The sequence below is a fragment of the Myotis daubentonii genome, chromosome X (assembly GCF_963259705.1).
Source record: "Myotis daubentonii chromosome X, mMyoDau2.1, whole genome shotgun sequence".
Lineage (NCBI taxonomy): Eukaryota > Metazoa > Chordata > Mammalia > Chiroptera > Vespertilionidae > Myotis > Myotis daubentonii.
In genome coordinates this window covers 20,523,915-20,543,488 of record NC_081861.1, presented here as the reverse complement: position 1 = coordinate 20,543,488, position 19,574 = coordinate 20,523,915, and the positions used below count along the sequence as shown (strand labels likewise).

At 43.0% G+C, this 19,574-nt stretch overlaps 1 protein-coding gene and 1 pseudogene across 1 annotated transcript in view; one reads left to right on the top strand and one right to left on the bottom strand.

The window, feature by feature from the left end:
* The window catches only part of LOC132223414 (uncharacterized), a gene marked incomplete at its 3' end in the record, with an annotated part of 270,575 nt that overhangs the window by 67,551 nt on the left and 183,450 nt on the right, over positions 1-19,574 (bottom strand).
* Positions 14,911-15,842, top strand: LOC132223911 (transcription cofactor HES-6-like; annotated as a pseudogene).

The following is a 19,574-nucleotide window of genomic DNA, read 5'->3' as shown; positions in this document are numbered from 1 at the left end:
TGAGGGCATGATGGCTGTTTGCAGCTGGTCACACCCCCTTCAGGGTGGGGGTCCCCACTGGGGTGCCTGGCCAGCCTCGAAGAGGGGATGATGGCTGTTTGCAGCTGGTCACACCCCCTTCAGGGTGGGGGTCCCCACTGGGGTGCCTGGCCAGTCTGGGTGAGGGGCTGAGGGCCGTTTTCAGGCTGGTGGATGACTGAAGCTCCCAACCTCTCCTTTTTTTCTTTTTTTTAATTCTGGGTTTTATTTACCTTCTATGGCTGTCACTGGAACTGAGAGCCAGCTTTAGCTCTGAGGCTCGGCACGAGCTCTGAGATCTCGGCTGCTAAAAGCAGGGATCTAGGTTTGTTTGGGTTCTATAATTGAAACTCTGTTGCAACTCCAGCTCAGCAGGCTGGCTGAAAGCATGGGGCTTGCTTAGCTTCTATATTTGCAACATTGTTTCTTAGAGTGCAAGCTCAGAACCCAGCAGTGGCAGGTGGGGAACCTTGGCTTCCTCCATCAGTAGAGCAAGCAAGCCTCCTATTCACTTCAGCTGCCTGGGTGCCGGCCGCCATCTTGGTTGGCAGTTAATTTGCATATCACCCTGATTAGCCAATGGGAAGTGTGTCGGAGGTACAGTTATTTACCATGTTTGTCTATTATTAGATAGGATGTTAAGTGATAAGGAAAAAAGTCATCTTTGGTCTTCACCTAGTCCTTATTCTTGGTTTCTGGCTTACTATAGACTGGCTGGTCTGGTGCCCAAATTGTAGAATTCAACACCCCTCCCTCCTCCCATACCTTCCATGTCCGTTATTCCCTCCCCATCAACAGAGAACACAGAAAAATACAAGCACATTTCCTTTATACACATGGTAGTGTTTATTCAAGGACACAATTTATATACTGATCTCTACATAATGCCCATTTCGTAAGCATTTTTTTGTAGAGAGGCTGCCCACACTTAAGGGTCTTCTTCTGGGAGGACTTGGGCATCACTTGTGGTAGAAGAACAAGCCAGCACTTCTTCTCCTTCGTTAGTTGGCTTGCTTACGGGAGGTTTTTTACCCATTCTGGTGTAAAACGCAATTATCTGATTCTTTCTGTCTTTTTCATTTTTTTCGTCACACTGCTTAAGGAACGAATTTCCCTTTGCCTTTACTTTCGTTGTCTAGTTGGGAAACACAGAAAGACATTGTTGGTTTGGGGGAAGAAATTGGACAATGGTTGGGAAAGGGGCAGGTAATAGAATGCCAATGGATTGATTGAGGAAGTGTCTGTGACAAAAAGAGCAAGGCCGGGGTCTTGGGTGAGTAATTATTGGGGAAGAAGAGGAGGCATATGAATAGGGTAGTCTGACCTTATTCTTATCTTTGGCATCGACTTGCGAAACGGACTTCCCATTCACTTTAGAACTTGAAGCTTCTTGGTCCATCCTCGAGATTGGAGTCTGATTCCTTATCTAAACTAAGCCACAGTATTTTCTTAGTAGCTTTAGCTTTGTTGTAGCAACAGACGCTCCTCCAAGGATCCTGGCCTCTATATATACTCTGCAGGACAATGAGGAGCCACACCCTTGAGCTCTGATTGGCCAGCAGTCAGTGGTCACCATGGTGTGGCTTGACATCACAAAGGCTCAGCTTAACCATCCAGGAGGGGGAGCTGGTAGAGGACACAGAAGACTCAGATGCTCTCATGGGATAAAGGGGAGCTTCCTCAATGCCTTCTAAAATTTTTTCCAAACTGAGCTCTCACTCCTCATTTCCTATACTTCAATTATTGTGCAGAATATGGTCTGGAGGTGCTGTTTCCTCTATCCATTTCCTATTACCTCCCCCTCCAATCCCCCAGCCATGCAGTGGTCAATTCTATTATCCACTAGATATTATCATTACCTAATATTTTGTGTGTTGTTTTAATGGGTGTTTTTTTTATAATAGTTTTATATTTTCCATAAAATTGTGAAGATTATACCCATAACCCCCATACCTAGTTTCCCTTATTATTAATATTTTACTTTGTTATGGTGCAATTTTTACATGTAATGAATCATCAGTGAAACAGTTAAAGTCAAACCTCAGTTCTACAACCTGTCCAATATCAGTTTGGTTGTAGACCAACTGGTTCAAGGAAAAACTGTACCAGTTTTTGAACAAAATTTCAGTTCTTGACCTTAAACCCTTTCATGCTGATACCTCTGCATGACACAAAGCCTCCCTCATGCAACAAAAAAGGAGAGAATATCTTAGTTTCTGGCAAAATCTATGATTAGCATAATTTTAAAACATAAGTAGCCATCAAGGATGATAATCTATCCACGGCTGTGTAGGAGCTCACAAAACAGTCACAGGCAACTGAGGAGGTAGAAAAATTGTTGTTGATTTGGATAAATGAAAGAGATTAATCAAAGGGCTTGTATGTATGCATATAAAGATAACCAATGGACACACGCACACATTGCGGGGGTCTGGGTATGTTCCAAGGTATAGGGGAGGCCGGGGGAGGTCAGTGGTAGAAAAAGGAGACATATGTACTATGGTTTTTAATGCATTTAACAATAAAAAGTAAAGTAGTTAGCCAGTGATAGCATTTGTGAGGCAATGATTTGAGGAAAGGTGAAGATGGTGCCTTCTGACCTCCTGAAGGATATGCCTGAATGGAGTGCTGGATGTGATTCATTTAAGGCTAACAGGGGGTGGTTTCATAAATTTAAGAAAACAAGTGGTTTTTTTTTTTTTAAATTAAACAGTACATTAGCTAGGTACTTTTTTAAAAGAAAGTTAAAACAGGGAATCTTTTGTGTGTCTGGGATGGATTCATTCAATTTACATATATGTTTAATGGGAAAAATTATTTGGCTTTCCTTTTTTATATTTCTACTAGAGGCCCAGTGCATGAAATTCATGCATGCAGCAGGGGTATCCCTCAGCCCGGCCTGCACACTTTCTAATCTGGGACTTCTCGAGGGAAGTCTGACATCTCTCGCGCAATCCAGTACCCCTTGCTTCTATCTGTGCACCTGCCTGCCAGCCTGATCCCCTTATTTGATCTGCCCTGCAGGTCTGATCCCCCTAATTGCTCTCCCCTGCTGGCCTTATCCCCCTAACTACTCTCCCCTACTGGCCTGATCACCCCTAACTGCCTCTGCCTTGGCCCCACCACCATGACTTTGTCCGGAAGGACGTCTGGTCTAATTAGCATATTATCCTTTTATTAATATAGATAGAGGTCTGGTGCATGGGTGGGGGCCAGCTGGTCTGCCCTGAAGAGGGTCCCGGATCAGGGTGGGGGTCCCCTTGAGGGGTGGGGACAGCCTGGGTGTGGGGCCTGGGGTGGTTTGCATGCCAGCCATGACCCCATTGGGATGGAGGGATCTCTGCTGGGGTCAGGGCTGGCTTGAGCAAGGGACTGAGGGCCATTTGCAGGCTGGCTATGCCCCCATCAGGGTGGGGTTCCCCGCTGGGGAGCGGTTGGCGTGGGTGAGGGGCCTGGGGCAGTTTGCAAGACAGCCAGCCCTCTGATGCAGTATGGGGCCCTGCTGGGGGCGGGGCGGCCAGGGCCAGGCAGTGGGGCGACCTGGGCAAGGGCCTGGGGGCATTTTGCAGGCCAGCCAAGTCCCCAGCTTTGTTGGGAAGGTCTCCAGAAGGTCTCCCGGGCTAATTAGTATATCAGTCTTTTATTAGTATAGATTGATTTCAAAAGAGGAAGTCAGAGGGAGAGTTAGAAACATCAGTGATGCTTGAGAATAATTGATTGGCTGCCTCTTGCATGCACCATACTGGGGATTGAGACCACAACCCAGGCATGTGCCTTTGACCAGAATAGAACCTGGGAGCCTTCAGTCCACAGGCTGATGCTCTATCGACTAAGACAAACTGATTAAGGCTGATTTGTTTTTTGAATAAATCACTTCTCAAACAGCCTTCTGAAACAAATTAAATTCAAGAAGTGAGGTTCTACTGTATGAAGTCTTTATTTTATTAATATTTGCTTAGTTTTTACTTAATGTGTTTTTTCCACCGTAGGATGCCATCCAGAATACCATACTAAATTTTAGTCATCATGGTATGCCTCATTGGGATCCTCGAGGCTGTATGGTTTTCTAGATTTTTAGTTTTAGAGGACCTTAAACTTTTGGTTTGTTTGCTTGTTTTTTACATTAAATCCTCAGATATTATTGATGTTATAGTTGAAGGTTTATACCATTTTACCAAACTCTATTTCCTCTACCCCTGAGTCCCTGAAAAACACTTTTCTACCCTGTGTTGGAATGAGTTTGACTGTTTCCATTTTTAATATTTCACATATAAATGATATAATGCAATATAGGTGCTTGGGTTTTTTTTGTGTGTGTGCATAATATCTTCTTGATAGTTTCATCTATTGATGAATATTTACATTATTTACCTTGGCTATTGTAAATAATGCAGCACATTGTCTCATATTTTGGATGTCTTACCTAAAACCCCACAGAACTAAATACCCATTACCCATTTTTATGTTTCAATAAAGACATGAATTATCACACTTCCCTCCAACACTTGGCCCTTCCAGGAAACCTTCCCAGGTTGCATGTGGGGTGTGTATTATTACTGGATATACTTCACTGATTTTTCTCCACTCCCATCCTCCTATTTATTCATTTTTTTTCTTCTGGAGAACATCAAATCAAGTCAGTACCATCAGGGTTATGGAATATCCATGACAGTGGCTGAATTCATCTATTGGCTTTATCACATGGATGTCATCAATGTTTCAGTCTAGAACCCTGAGGATCAAGATCCTATGGGGTGTGTGTGTGTGTGTGTGTGTGTGTGTGTGTGTGTGTGTGTGAAAGAGAGAGAGAGAGAGAGAGAGAGAGAGAGAGAGAGAGAGAGAGAGAGAGACTTGGGCAGCAGCAGCAGAAGCATTTTTCAAGTTCCTGGTGAATCTTCTGCTTTCAGGTGTGTGACATCAGCATCTCTCATAATAATTACTCTTCCTCCATGAGTGAATACCCCATGGACTTGTATATTGAACAGGCTATCCAACCATACTTTATATAGAAAGGGGACCAACAACTGCTTAAGACACGATGAATGTTCACAAGTTAAACACAGTGTCAGTCACATCTTATTTTGGAACTGAAACATATGATTCAATCTGAGATTCACAAATAGGTCCAGTTTGAGAAAAATGATTGAGGACTATTTTAAGGAAGCCTCCTGACATTCTATGTTAATTTGCTAAACTGACTAATTTGCAAAGCTAGATGTGGTGAAGATACTGTCTGCAAAGATAATGAGAGATAACAGGACTGGAGAGGTATCCTGTGAGTACCCAGGTAAAGGTGCATTATGTCCTTAAAGGTGAAGTTTAACTGTAGCTACAGTCTGTTGAAATAGACACTGAAGGAGAAAAAGAAGGTGGCTGGCATGAGGGACGGGAGCGAGAGGATGTGGTAAGTGAGGGGATGAAAGGAGAGTGTGTGGTTGTGTGTGGTGTGTGTGTGTGTGAGTTATTGAGGGACAGTTAAATCCTGCAGCAACAGCAGGGGCTGGCAGACCAAGCTCTCTTAGACAGGGAGAGACTACCACTGCTGTGGGCACTCCTCAGACTGCGGGACTCAGGCACGGAGCCCACGTTATCTTAAAGAGGAAAGCGGCCACTTCTAGGAACTCATCAGCACCACCACCCAAACAGGCCTTGGACACTGCCCACGACCCAGTAGCCACTCCAGCCAAAATCCTGCTACCCCACCTGCAGAACCATGGACCCTGAGACCTCCACCTCCAAAGGTGCACCGTTCCTGCAGCAGTATGTGTGACTTCCCCCCTCCCCAGCAGCAGACCTCTGGACACCACATTTACACATTTCCAGTGAGCAGACTTCCAGGGCACACCACTCCATAGGCAGCTTTTGGGAGCTATGTGAGCCCCCACTGGGTTTGATTTTGTACAGACACAGGCGCGCTGCCCCACAGTAGAAATTCTGAATTCCCTCTTCCTGAATAGCTACCCACAGACAATCCAGCTGCACAACTTCAGCGCCAGGGCCCCTCAGAGTGCGTCAGAGCTGTGAATGGGCAAAGGCACTGCCACAGTCGCACATTTCCATAGAGCAGGCCCCCTGAGTCTACCTATCCACAGGGCACTCTGGGGAGCCTCTGTGAACCCTGGCTGGATGCCATCTTGGACAAACAGGGATGCACTCCCCCGGCAATAGAAATTCTGAATTCACTCATCCTGGCTATCTGCCCATAGATGCCTCTATTACACGGCTTCAGTGCACCGTGCTGACAAATACACCGCGGGTGCCCCTGTGAACTGCCACTGGGAGCGTGTGTCTATCCAACACAGGTGCAGCAGCAAAAACTGAGTCTTCCCACCCCACAGCTGCAGAACTCTGGACACTACAGGCACATGCATTTCCAGCGCACAAGCTTCCCAAGCCCACCCCTCTGTAGGCAGCCCTTGAGTGCTGCTGTGAGCCCCTGCTTGGCACGTACTTATACAAACAGAGGTGCACTGCTGGGCTGTAGAAACACTGAATTCCCTCTTCTGGGATACCTGCCCACAAACACCGCAATCCTGTGGCTTCAGTGCTAGGGCACTTCAGAGTGCATCAGTACACCCTAGTGGCAAACACACCATGGGTACCCCTGTGAGCTGCCACTGGGGGTGCGTATATCCAACCATAGTGGCAGCAGCAAGATCTGAATCTTCCCACCCCAAAACTACAGAACTCTGGACACCATAGTCACGCCTTTCCAGAGCGCAGGTCTCCTGAGCCCCACCACCCCAACAAACAGTTCCTGGGTGCCACTGTGAACCCCCCGCTGGGCACGTATGATTTAAACCAAGGGTGCAAGACAGCAAAAATTGGGACACCCTCCTCCATGGCTACTGACTTCTAGACACCGCAGTTACACCTTTCCAGCTCGTAGGCCAACATCAAGAGAACCAAAATATCACAAGTAGGGAACTACACTAGGTTACCAAGCCCAAGAGACTTGAGAGATCACACCAGTAGCACCATCCCCAAAAGAACCTGAGTAGCAAAGCAAATGGATCTACAATTAAAACGTTACAGCAAAACATGGGAAGACAAAAAAGGCAATCCCCAAAGGAAAAAAAAGAGAAATCACCAGAAAGGGAGTTAAAGGAAATTGAGGCTAGTAACATATAAGAGAAAGAATTCAGAGTAATGGTTATAAGGATGCTCGAATGGGTGGATGACAAATACACATAATTCAATGAGAATTATGAGGAGCTGAATGATAATGTCATCAACATGAAAAGGAACCAAGAGGAAATGAAGAACAACATAACTGCAATAAAGAACACAATGGAAGGCTAAAACAGTAGACTAGAAGAGGCAGAGGACCGCATCAGCAAATAACAAGGCAAGGTAGGATAAAAGACACAAACACAGCAGCAACTGGAAATAAAATTTAAAAAGCAAGAGGAGAGCCTAAGGGAGCTTTGGGACAACACAAAACAAAACAACATTCACTTAATAGGGGATACCAGAAGGAGAGGAAGAGAAGCAAGTAATAGAAAACCTGTTTGAAGAAATAATGACAGAAAACTTTCCTGATATTGGCAAGAAAAAAACTACACAAGTCCAAGAAGCACATAGAGTCCCAAACAAGATGAAACCCAAAAGACCAACACCAAGACACATCATAATTAAATTGGCAAATATCAATGACAAAGTAAGACTCTTAAAGGCTGCCAGAGAGAGATAGAAATTTACCTACAAGGGATCTCTTATTAGAATATCAACTGATTTCTCAACAGAAACACACCAGACCAGAAGGGAAAGGAATGAAATATACAAAGTGATGCAAAGCAAAGGACTGAATCCAAGAATACTATACCCAGCAAGGCTATCATTCAAAATTGAAGGTGGAATCAGAAGATTCACAGACAAAAAAAGGCTAAGAGAGTTTATTACCACCAAGCTAGCAATGCAAAAATTCTAAAGGGACTGCTGTATAAAGAAGAAACAGAAAGGCAAGAAGAAATGCAAACATTAAGAATAAAAATGAAAATGAACAAGTACGTATCAATAATAACATTAAACGTAAATGGATTAAATGCTCCAATCAAAAGACATAGGGTAGCTGAATGGATAAGAAAACATGAACCATATATTTGCTGTCTGCCAGAGATCCACCTCAGAACAAAGCATTCACACAGACTAAGAGTGAAGAGATGGAAAAAAAATTTAAGGCAAATGGAAATGAGAAAAAAGCTGTGGTTGCGATACTTATATCTTACAAAATAGACCTCAAAGTAAAGGACATAACAAGAGATAAGGAAGGCCACTACATAATACTAAAGGGAGCAATTCAACAAGAAGATATAACTTTGGGAAACATATATGCACCCAATACAGGAGCACCCAAATACATAAAACAACTTCTGGAAGATATCAAGGGAGAGATCAATAGCACTACATTCATAGTAGGGGACTTTAATACTCCACTGACAGCACTGGATAAATCCTCTAAACAAAAAATCAGCAAATAAACAGCAGTCCTAAATGACTCACTAGATCAGATGGACTTAATTGACATCTTCAGAACATTTCACCCCAAAGCTACAGAATATACATTCTTCTCCAGTGCACATGGGACATTTTCAAAGATAGACCACAAATTAGGACATAGGCAAAGTCTCTTCAAATTCAAGAGGAGAGAAATCATAACAAGGATCTTCTCAGATCACAATGGCATAAAAATAGAAATCAACTACAATAAAAACAATGAAAGAAATCAACTACAATAAAAACAATGAAAAAAATCAAACACTTGTAGGCTAAATAGCATGCTATTAAACAATGATTGGGTTACAAAAGAGATCAAAGAAGAAATAAAAAGAATCCTGGAAACAAATGACAATGAAAACATAACAATAATGAAAGCAGTACTGAGAGAGAAGATCATAGCTCTACAGGCCTACAGGAAAAAACAAGAAAAACTGGTAATAAATTATCTAACTGGGCAACTGAAAGAATTAGAAAGAGAGCAACAAGAAAAGCACACAGTATCCAGGAGGAAGGAAATAATAAATATCAGAGCAGAAATAAATGACATAGAGACCAAAAAAAAAAAAAACCACAAAAGATTATTGAAACCAAGAGCTGGTTCTTTGAAAGGATAAACAAGCTTGATGAACCTCTAGCCAGGCTCACCAAAAAGTAAAGAGACAGGACCCAAATAAACAAAATCAGAAATGAAAGAAGCAAAATAACAACAGAGTCCACAGAAATACTAAGGATTGTTAAAAAATACTATGAACAACTCTATTCCAACAAACTAGACAACCTGGAGGAAATGGACATATTCCAAGAAAAATATAACCTACCAAAACTCAATCAGGAAGAATATAAAAACCAGAATAGGCTGATAACTATGTAAGAAATTGAAGCAGCCATCAAAAAGCTTCCAGCAAACAAAAGCGCGGGGCTAGACAGCTTCACAGGAGAGTTTTATCAAACATTCAAGGAAGAACTAAAACCTATTCTCCTCAGACTTTTCCAAAATATTCAAGAGGAAGGAACACTTCTAAGCTCATTCTATGAAGCCAGCATCACCCTAATACCAAAACCAGATAAAGACAATACAAAGGAAGAGAATTACAGGCCAATATTCCTCATGAACATAGATGCCAAAATCCTCAACAAAATTCTAGCAAATTGGATCCAGCAGTACATCAGAAAGATCATACACCATGACCAAGTATGTTTTATCCTGGGGATGCAAGGATGGTACAGTATCCACAAATCAATAAACGTGATACATCACATAAACAAATTGAGAGATAAAAATCACATAGTCATATCAATTGATGCAGAAAATGCATTTGACAAAATCTAGCAGCCTTTCTTGATAAAAAGTCTCAGCAGGTGGGAATAGAAGGATCATACCTCAACATAATTAAAACCATATATGAGAAACCCACAGCCAACATCATACTCAATGGGCACAAACTAAACCTATTTCCCCTAAGAACAGGAACAAGGCAGGGATGCCCACTCTCACCACTCCTGTTCATCATAGTACTAGAGGTACTAGCCATTGCAATCAGACAAGAAGAATAAATAAAAGGCATCCAAAATGGGAAAGAAGAAGTAAATCTGTCCTTATTTGCAGATGACATGATACTGTACTTAGAAAAACCTAAAGACTCATCAAAAAATTATTAACTTAGTAAATGAATTTGGCAATGTAGCAGGATACAAAATTAACGCCAAGAAATCTATGACATTTTTATACACCAGTAGGGAACTTACAGAAATAGAGACTAAAAAAGCAATCCCATTTACCAGTGCATCAAAAAATTAAAATACTTAGGAATAAACTAAACTAAGGAGGTCAAAGACCTGTACGCAGAAAACTACAAGATGTTGAAAAAAGAGATAGAGGAAGACATAAACGTGGAAGAACATACCTTGTTCAAGGAATGGTAGAATCAACATCATTATAATGTCCATACTACCCAAAGCAATCTACAGATTCAATGCACTCCCCATTAAAATACCAACAGCATATTTCACAGATCTAGAAAGAACTCTCCAAAAATTCATCTGGAATAATAAATAAATAAATACTGAATAGCTTCAGCGATCCTGAGAAAGAAGAACAAAGTCGGAGGGATCTCAATACCAGATACCAAGATTTGGAATCAGTGTAAGTGCCCATCAGCAGATGAGTGGATTGAAAAACTTTGGCACATCTACACAATGGACTACTATGCTGCTATAAAAAGGAAGGAACTCCTACTATTTGCAACAGCATGGATGGAGCTGGAGAGCATTATGCTAAGTGAAATAAGTCAGTCAGAGAAAGACAAATATCACATGATCTCATTCATTTGTGGATTATAATGAACAACATAAACTGATGAATAAAAATCGATCTAGACTGAAAATGGAACTCCCATTTGACCCTGTGATCCCACTTCTAGGAATATATCCCAAGAAACCAGAAACACCAATCAGAAAGGATATATGCACCCCTATGTTCATAGCAGCACAATTCACCATAGCTAAGATCTGGAAACAGCCTAAGTGCCCATCAGTAGATGAATGGATTAGAAAACTGTGGTACATCTACACGATGGAATACTATGCTGCTCTAAAAAGGAAGGAACTCTTACCATTTGCAACGGCATGGATGGAACTGGAGAGCATTATGCTAAGTGAAATAAGCCAGTCAATACAGGAAAAATACCACATGATCTCACTCATTCATGGTCAATAGAGACCATTATAAACTTTTGAACAATAATAGATACAGAGGCAGAGCTGCCTCAAACAGATTGTCAAACTGCAGCGGGAAGGCCGGGGAGGGTTGGGGGGCAGGAGGTAGGGGGGTAAGAGATCAACTAAAGGACTTGTATGCATGCATATAAGCATAACCAATGGACATAAGACACTGGGTGATAGGGGAGGCTAGGGGACTGTCTAGGGCGGGGGGATAAAATGGATACATATGTAATGCCCTTTGTAATACTTTAAGCAATAAAAAATAAATAAAAAAAATCGATCTAGAGACAGAAAAGCATTGATCAAATTCTCAAACCTCAGAGGAAAGGCAGGGGAGGGTGGGGGTAAGGGGGGGAGATCAACAAAAGGACTTGTATGCATGCATATAAGCATAACCAATGGATAAAGACACCAGGGGTTGAGGTCATGAGTGCGGGAATGGGGGATCAATGGGGGGGGGGGGTAAGGACACATTTGGAATATCTTAAACAATAAAGGAAAAAATGGGAAAAATTAATGAAATATATAAAAATTAAATAAATAAATAAATAAATAAAATAGACACTGAATAGAACAATTCACTCAAATATTTTGCTATGACTGCTAATTATTTATCAGTTTCTTTGTGTAGACTCAGTAATTTTAATAATATTTTATATGGATTCCCTAATGGGTGGGACCATGACATTAATGATCTGTAAATTCACATGGATGAACCAATCATGCTTTCAGGTTTAAGAGCAAGTCAAATCTGGCTGTTAAATTCAGAAGCAGTAGGAATAATTATACCTTCTCTAACTAGGTCTTATATAATGGGAGTCTACCGTTGAAGGCCATATTTTCATTTACGTTGTGCCATTTTTCAACTAGGGTGAAAGGTGTTATTTTATTAGTAGGAAAGAAGGTCCATAGGGAAATATTTTTTAAAGCTGATTATCAGGGCAAAAGTTTCATTTTACTATTCATTAGTTCAGATTGTCATTATGCACTAGAAAATATTTTAGAACAATAGGTGTGAAAGGACAGAACAGGACTGATAGCTGTATCCCTAACCCCTCTTCCAAGAAAAAGCCGCAGAATGTATCAGTTACTCAACCTGCCCTTATCTCAGCCAATGGGAAAGTGGGGGAAACTAGCCCAAGGCCAAAAGTATGCTAGCCACCCCCCTGTCTTTGTGTAACCAGACCCTAGCTGCACCCTGACCTTGCATCACTAGTCCCTGACCCTCACTCAACCAACCGGAATCGGCCAAATCAGTGGTCAGAGGTGCCCCCACCCCCCGACCCCAAGCCCTATAAATTATTTGTTCTCTTAGAACTCGAGGCCCTCTCGCACCCTATCACTGCATCGGTAGGGGAGGCAGAGGGACCAAGTCCCGGGCTTGAATAAAGATTCTATGCTTTTGCATCGGACTCGGTGCTCCCTAGTGGTCTGTCTTGGGGAATTTTGAAATCTAGGCATAACATTTGGGGGCTCGTGCGGGACCCCCAAGACTCACAAGGGACCCCAATCCAGAGAGTCTGACTGACCACGATAAGTGTCTGTGTGTTGTCTGTTGTGTTCTGTGTGTTCTGTCCTGTATGAGCTCACTTCTGAAATCTGTAGTTCCCGAAACGGTCTAGGTGGACGCATTGGAGAACCTCGGGCGGGAGGAGTTGGAAAATGCTCTGATCCTCTGTCTGGAGGGGTGTGAAAACCCCTCACGAGGGGGTGGGTTCCCCTCAAAACTCTGGGACGAGGCGGGTTGCTCCTGCTGGCTGGCGTAAGGCCATTGTCTAGTTTTCGGCTTTGCTTCTGCGGGGTCGGAAGGCTGTTCTTGGGCGCCTTTGTTTATCTGTGGTTGTGTGTTATTTTCTGTTTTCTGTGGACTTATTGGACGGACATTATGGGACAGACTCAAACTACTCCTTTAAGCATTATGGTCACTTTGAAGTCAAGGGCTGGGCCAAACCTGCTTGCCAGCCTCAGGTGTGGTTTTCCAGAACCACTGGAAACTTGGGACCTTGAAGCTTACTGAATTCAAATGGTAAAAAACTTATGTCTTGCATTTTTGAATTTTATTCTTAAAAATGTTACTGATTGAGAAATGCTGAAACTTGACTTGCCAGCTAAAAGTTTAAGGTTTGGATTGAATTGAAAAAAACCTGTATGTTGTGGTAGCTAAATGCCTTTGCTGAATGAATATCTGGTGAAAGTGTGTAAGTGTGGAGGGAGGGGGCCTGTCCTCTCCTCTCCTTTGTGTGGCTCCACAACTTCGGTCAGGCGGGCATCTGAGTAAGGATCTGTGAAAACCGGTCACCCCCTCCCTTGTCTGTCTCTCGTCACTGATCATCATGGGGTCGGGACAAAGTCTGTTTGTGTGGAACTAGCCAATTTACTACAGAGAAGGGGACTGGAACTGGTCTGTGTAAAGCGAAAACTACTTTGTGCTGTCTGGGTGTACACATGAGAGAAAAACCTGCTTTAAGGGGAAGAGAGTAGAGAACTTTTAGTTGCTTTACTCTAAGATATAATTTTGTTGTATCAGGTTAAAATATTGAAACTCTAGAATTAATTTAAAAATATAAAATTGCAACCCAAAGAAGTTTAACAAAGGCTGTCTAGATTCCAAGATTGCTTAGTTCTGAGATTACTTGTAAAAAGCAAGAGAGAAATCTTTTCAAGTTAACTGTTTGCTTAGCAAATTAACAAAGTAATAAATTTCAAAGAACTTGTTATTTATGGTTTTCTTATCTCTTTGATGAACGAAAAAGGTTTACAGCTCTGCAGACTGGAGAGATTTACTGCCTGTGATTATATTTTGTTTAACTTGCTGTTTTCAATTATTTATTAAAATCCTCATGGAGGACATAACCTGGTCTTTCCCTTCCTCCCTCATCCTGATTCTGAAAGCATCTGTAACTAGATTCCAGATGGCCTCCAAGCTTTCTGTCTGCAAAAAATCTCCCTATGCACCCGTTATCTTTCCAGGCTGACTGGGAGTCATGCTTCCCCACAGGTTGTACCCCAGCCTCCAGGAGGGAGGACTCTATAGAAGCGGTCTATAGTTTTCTTTGAAACTCCTACTGTTTAAAAGAAGACGGAAAGCTGGACTGGGGGACAGCAGAATTGATTGGAGAGATCAAAAGTAGGGGAAGGAAGTCTGTGAGGGAAAGAAACAGGCTTGGGCTGGGACAGAAAGGAGGGATGTTGGCAGTTATGCTGTTGGCTGCAAATCTAACAGGTCTTATCATTGAACTTCAAGGTCACAAAAAGTAACTGTAAGCAGTCTTTCTCTGCCCTGGTTTATTCTTTTTAACCCCTCCAATGCTGAATCAGACTGATAACTCTTCTTAGTTTTATCACAAAAGGTCTAGATATATCTTAAAAGTAAAAATACATTTAAAATGTATTCATAAATATTAATCTAAAATTGATGAATGTTCACTTTTGGTAATCATTAAAAGATTAAAATTTCTAAGAATAAAAAATTCTAATACATTAAAAAAAAACAAAAAACAACTAAACTCCCAGGAGGAAAGCGGAGGAGGAACAAAGCTAAAATCCGCAACCGCCCTGGTGATTTAGAACTGTTTTGCTAGGCAGATTCAGGCCCTGAGAGCCAGGTCAAAGAAGGAGGGGCTGTTGCCAAGGGCGCTGGGTGCACCCGTGGAGCTTTGGGTGGTGCTGGTAATGGTGTCGCCCCTGGGGCCCCAAGGGGACCGTGTGAGCCGGGAGAATAAGGACCACTGGAAGGCACGGGGGGGGGGGGGGGGGGGGGGGCCGCAAGGCCTTGAAGCCCCTAGTGGAGAAGAAGTGGCGCGCACAAATCAACAAGAACCTACAGGAGCTGCGGCAGCTGCTGGCGGGCACCGAGGTGCGGCTGGTGGGCCGGTGCCTAGGGCTTGCTGAGTGGGTGGACAGGGGTCAGGGCATTGCCTGGCCTCACCTCCCTCACCCACCTGGCGCCCCCCGCTGGCATAGGTGCAGGCTAAGCTGGAGAATGCGGAGGTGCTGGAGCTGATGATGCGGCGGCACGTGTTGCTGGGCAAGGCTTGCTGGCGCGAGCAGCTACAGGCAGAAGCCAGCGAGCGCTTCGCTGCCGGCTACATCCAGTGAACCCCCTGCTTGAGTCCATACCACTGCAAAAGGGCAGCGGCTTCCGGGATTTGCTGGGGGACGCTCTGGCTGGGCCCCTGGAGGCCCTAGGCGGAGCAGCTGGCTCACAGGAGGGGCTGATATCCCCTTCTAGTGCACTCCCTTGAAAGAGGCCTGGTTGCTGCTCTGCCACAAAGGGAACTGGTAAAAAGGCAAGAAAGCAGGGCCCTAAGAGTTAACAAACGGGCACTCTCCCTGGACCTAGGAGCCATCAGGACTTTGAAATTCTCCAAGAGAGGGGGAGTCTGACTCAGAGACTGGCCGAAACCTCGTTGGGTTTGGAGAACTGGAGGCTGCATGTTGAACTTATAGACTACAGTTTTCTGGGCAGATGTCCGAGCCCACTTGTGTAGAGGTTAGCTGCCTCTGTGCAGCAAACAACTTTCTCCTGTGCCAGAATGCATTTTATGGAGATTGTTCAGACTGTGTTTGAGGCTAGAGAGGAGAAGAATGACTGCTGCACACAAGCCCTGACTGTGGCTTGCATAGGACTGAGCAAGGTAACTGCCCTGCTACATTCCCAGGTGCTGGTTGCAGCCAAAAGCATGGATCACCCTGTATGGCATTAAAGCATTCCCTACATGATAGACTTGGCTGATGCCTTCTTCTCATGGACATGGCTCCAGAGAGTCAAGGACAGTTTTGTTTTATGTAAGAAGGATCAATAGTGAACTTTAATTGCCCTCCCTCAAAGTTATTTGTATAGCCCTACCATGCGTCATGTTTGGTAGCATGAAATTTGGCTCCTGAAGTGGCCCTGCTGCCAATATTATGGTTCATTATATTAATATGTTATATTAACCTGTGATTCTCTTACAGGTTTAAATGTAGCTGTAGCTGCCAAGAAGGCAGATGCCCAACTGGGCAAAAAATAATACCCATCAGGTTTTGGTCTCTATTGATAAACAGCTAACAGTTGGCAGCCTGTATACTGTCTTGCAGGCCTGCATGACCATGCCCATGTCAGGGGTGGTACAAACCTTGGCTGTAGAAAGCTGGGAAAGGCCTATTTGGAATGGAAGATCTAAGGCATGGTTGTGCATTTTTAAAGGACATGGAGGGAAGGTTTAAAGGCTGGTTTAAAAATATAAAATTTAAAAAAATTATATATATAATAAAAAGGAAAAGAAAAACATTAAAAAAAATTAATCAAATGATACAGGCCAATAATTCAAAAAGAGTAAATAATTTACAGTCTACTTCCCTAAACAGAGGATAAATAGTTATGCCAAAGTACTTAGGGAGGACTGATAAAAGAAATCTAACAGTTACTGTTTTGTTATAACTCTGAAAAGTCCATAAAAAAAAGACTGACAAGAAAAATCAGAAGATCTTAAAGCAGATCAATATGTTTTTCTCCTTATACAATTCCTCTGAAATCTGCAATGCTTAATAAATCATGGCAATACATTTCTTTGCATGAAATCAATAAGACCGGTTTTCAATAATAATTTTATTAACCAGAAACTTTGACTGGAATATCATGTTTTAAAAAAAACCTGCCGCCAAAACCGGTTTGGCTCAGTGGATAGAGCGTTGGCCTGTGGACTCAAGGGTCCCGGGTTCGATTCCGGTCAAGGGCATGTACCTGGGTTGCGGGCACATCCCCAGTGGGAGATGTGCAGGAGGCAGCTAATCGATGTTTCTCTCTCATCAATGTTTCTGACTCTCTATCTCTCTCCCTTTCTCTCTGTGAAAAATCAATAAAATATATTTAAAAAAAAAAAAACAACAAAAAAAAACTGTCTGAACTCTGAACACTTGAAGCCAATAAGAGTGCCAGAGGAAAAGCCTGGTATCCTGCTTGAAAGCCCTGAAGATGGCTGGCGCTAGAACATCAGGCCCATGCCCTACGATCACTGGCGGTTGATAAAAGTAGAAGAGGAGCAGTAAGGATGCCTCTGCATCCCTGCGGAACCCCCACACACTCTGGGCCGCAACAAGTAGGAGGGCTACTGAGATGGGCCTTCAAACCTAGAGCGTGGGCTCAGATGAAATTGCTACAGGTAAGGGATTCACCTAACTCAGCGGATACTGCAGGCAGGCCTGATGGCGGCTGGATGGCTTGACTTCCTGGCCCTACGGGGCACATTAAAATTCAATCATGAAATTCCAGCAAAGGTAGTCAGTTACCATTCTTGTTATGTTTATGCAAACATCAGGCCAAATTAAATACAATAAATAAATTAATCTTGATTTGGTTTTTTAATAGCCATAAATTAACTTTTAAGAAAAAAAATCCTATTTCAATTGAAATTGTTAAAGCTAAAATGGTTTCTTTCCCTTCCACCGGACCATTTGTTATAATTTGTCTCTACCAGGTCACAAGCCCAGCTCCTTCTGTGACAGCGGACCTCACAGGACCCCTTGTAATCCTCCTAATGCTGTTAACTTTCGGCCCTTGCATTATTAACAGACTAGTCTGATTTGTCAAAAAGTGCATAGGGGTGATCCAGTTAATGGTTTTGCAAGCCCAGTACAGGCCTCTAGCAATGGAAGGTAAAATAAAAATGCAGTCCAACTCATGATTGAGCTGGAAGTTCCAAGGCAAGGGGGGAATGAAAGGACAGAACAGGACTGATAGCTGCATCCCTAACCCCTCTTCCAAGAAAAAGCCGCAGAATGTATCAGTTACTCAACCTGCCCTTACCTCAGCCAATGGGAAAGTGGAGGAAACTAGCCCAAGGCCAAAAGTATGCTAGCCACCCCCCTGTCTTTGTGTAACCAGACCCTAGCTGCACCCTGCCCATGCGTCACTAGCCCCCAACCCTCACTCAACCAACCAACCGGAATCAGCCAAATCAGTGGTCAGAGTGTGCCCCCACCCCCCAACCCCAAGCCCTATAAATTCTTTGTTCTCTTAGAACTCGAGGCCCTCTCGCACCCTATCACTGCGTCGGTAGGGGAGGCAGAGGGACCAAGTCCCGCGCTTGAATAAAGACTCTATGCTTTTGCATCGGACTCAGTGCTCCCTAGTGGTCTATCTTAGGGAATTTTGAAATCTGGGCGATAACAGGTGCTTTGGCTATGGGAAAGCAAGGCAATACAATACTTCTAATGATTATGTTTAAACATATTTGTTTCTATTTTATGATCAGAAACTCCTTTTTTTATCAGCTTTTCCAAATGTTTTCCGGACAGGGAAGAGAAAGGAATGAGGCTTAAAGCTGTCAATATTAAAACATTTAAAATGGAAATTAGATTCATTATTACACACTGCCACTCCTCACATAACACCCTGTTCCCCATTTCCCCTACCACCACCACAACCCCCCCTCCCACCCAGTTCCAAACACAAGCAGAAGCAACAACTTGTTTTCTTCTTTTCAAGTATGATTAAGTGTTAAGGAAAAAATTCATCTTCAGTCTTCATCTTGTCCTTATTCTCAGCATCTGGTTAACCATGGAATGGCTGGTCTGGTGCCCAAACTTGTAGTATTCCTTGCCCTTCCCTTCTCAAATACCTGCCCCCTCCTCTGCTCCCTCTCCATAATCAGAGAACACACAGAGATACAAACTCATTTCCTTTATACATATGCTAGTATTTATTCAAGGAGACCATTTAGGTTTTGATATCTTCATAATGATCATTTCTCAAGCATTATCTCTAGAGAGGCAACACATCCTAAGGGTATTCATCTTCAGGTAGACCTGGGCATCACTTGTGGTAGAACTCTCTTCTTCTTCGACATCTCCTTCCCTCCTTCTTCTCCTTCTCCTTCTCCTTCTTCATCTTCATTGTCATCATCATAATCATCATCATCATTATCATCGTCTCCTTCTCCTTCTCCTTCTCCTTCTCCTTCTCCTTCTCCTTCCTCTTTTCTTCTCCTTTGCCTTCTCCTTCTTCTTCCTTGCCTCCTTTCCCTTCTCCATCTCTTCATCATCTTCATTTTCTTCATCATCTTCATTTTCTTCATCATCTTCTTTTTCACATTCTTCTCCTTTTCCTCCTTCTTCCTTTTTCTTCTTCCCCTTCACCTTCTCCTCCTTCTTCATTCTCTCCTCCTTCTGTTTCTCCAACTATTTCTTTTCTCTTCTTCTTCATTCCTTTTTCCCTCTCCCCTTCTTTGTCATTGTCTTCTTCATCACCTTCATCCTGGTTGTCCTCCTCATCATCATCATCCTCAATTGGCTGCCTTACTGTGGGTCTCTTACCTTTCCTGTAGCAAAATACAAATACCTGCCTCTTTCTTTGT